Genomic DNA, 1,036 nt, shown 5'->3' with positions numbered 1-1,036 from the left:
GCGCCCACGCCCACGCCATGGAGTCATCGGGAGTCCACTGTGGAGGGTCTCCACCCGGCCTTGTGCCGGGGCTTGAAGCGAGTCAGGGAGAAGCACGGCAGACATGCTGGCAGAGTGCAGGGTCTCCGAGGGCCCTGGCCTGCGGCCGGCCGACTTCCTCCCTGAGCTCATCCGGCATGACCCTAGACCACCCCCTGTTACCCGCACGCCGCACACCACCGGCTCCGCCCTCGAGCAGGACGCTGGGTGCGGCTCGCCTTGATCATGGCTGTGCCGTCCAGGCAGGTGGGCCTGGAGCCGCTCGCGCCGCGCGGGCATGGTGTATCACATCCAGGCACGGCATCCAGGGGCGAGAATAGCGTGGGCGATAGGCGAAAAAGGCGCGCAGGGGATGCACACGGATCAGCGCCGCAGTGCATGTGTGCGACGCATGCGCCATCTCGTACGCCCGACCGGGTGGGCTGGTGCGGCGGTGGCGGCGGAAGCATGGCGAGGGCGCCCCGAGCCACGCCATGGAGTCATCGGGAGTCCACTGTGGAGGGTCTCCACCCGGCCTTGTGCCGGGGCTTGAAGCGAGTCAGGGAGAAGCACGGCAGACATGCTGGCAGAGTGCAGGGTCTCCGAGGGCCCTGGCCTGCGGCCGGCCGACTTCCTCCCTGAGCTCATCCGGCATGACCCTAGACCACCCCCTGTTACCCGCACGCCGCACACCACCGGCTCCGCCCTCGAGCAGGACGCTGGGTGCGGCTCGCCTTGATCATGGCTGTGCCGTCCAGGCAGGTGGGCCTGGAGCCGCTCGCGCCGCGCGCACGGGGAGTATGGAGCGGAGGAAGGACACGAGGCGCCCGCTAGACGCACGCCCGGATGCGACGGCAGAGGCCCCGCCCTAGACGGCGAGGATTTCGCTGTGGTGCAGCAGAGGCCGGCGAGCTGTGCCTGCATGCGCGTATTCGTTGACTTGTTCCGGGTGTAGAATGGACACGCTCAGAACGCAAAAGCCTCCTGTGTGTACTTGACCATTTTTTCTCCTTTCCGC

The sequence above is a fragment of the Leishmania donovani genome, chromosome 33, assembly GCF_000227135.1.
Source record: "Leishmania donovani BPK282A1 complete genome, chromosome 33".
Classification (NCBI taxonomy): Eukaryota; Euglenozoa; class Kinetoplastea; order Trypanosomatida; family Trypanosomatidae; genus Leishmania; species Leishmania donovani.
The sequence above is the reverse complement of the archived record's forward strand: the minus strand, read 5'-3'. Positions refer to the sequence as shown.